At 51.1% G+C, this 325-nt stretch overlaps 1 protein-coding gene across 2 annotated transcripts in view; it reads left to right on the top strand.

Annotated features, from left to right (window-relative positions):
- TAF1A (TATA-box binding protein associated factor, RNA polymerase I subunit A) overlaps positions 1-325 on the top strand; it is a 24,632-nt gene that overhangs the window by 18,429 nt on the left and 5,878 nt on the right. The window contains exon 12 of one of the 2 annotated variants that reach the window (XM_023520110.1): positions 301-325. The exons of the other annotated variant lie outside the window; for it this stretch is intronic. The gene's annotated coding sequence lies outside the window, so the exon portion shown is untranslated. The remainder of the gene's footprint in view (positions 1-300) is intronic. 2 annotated transcript variants of the gene reach the window in all.

The raw sequence follows: 325 nt of genomic DNA, 5'->3' as shown, positions 1-325 counted from the left end.
ACCACGAAAAATAAGTCGGTGATGAGTTCTCTTGAGCAACTTTGGAAACAGAATTTAGAAGAGGACTCCTCTGTCTCTTTTGGTGTTAAGACATGGCAGTTTGGGGCTGAGTGACCTGGTCGAGAGGTACCTTTGATTCTAGAGGAGTAATTCGGGTCACTGAGGTAAAGGGGGCTGACCGTTTTCAGCTGGCATCGGCCTGACTTCACAGCGCTGTCGGCTGGTTGGTTTGCCTGACACAGCAGCGGTCTTAGGCACGCTTTAGAAGTCCTGTGTCCTCTCCTTTCTCTTGGAAACCAGGTGCAGCAGCGGACAGCTGGACAGT

Source organism: Pteropus vampyrus, unplaced genomic scaffold (genome assembly GCF_000151845.1).
Source record: "Pteropus vampyrus isolate Shadow unplaced genomic scaffold, Pvam_2.0 Scaffold248, whole genome shotgun sequence".
Taxonomy (NCBI): domain Eukaryota; kingdom Metazoa; phylum Chordata; class Mammalia; order Chiroptera; family Pteropodidae; genus Pteropus; species Pteropus vampyrus.
Note: the sequence above shows the minus strand (reverse complement) of the source record. Positions and strands in the feature narration are given on the sequence as shown.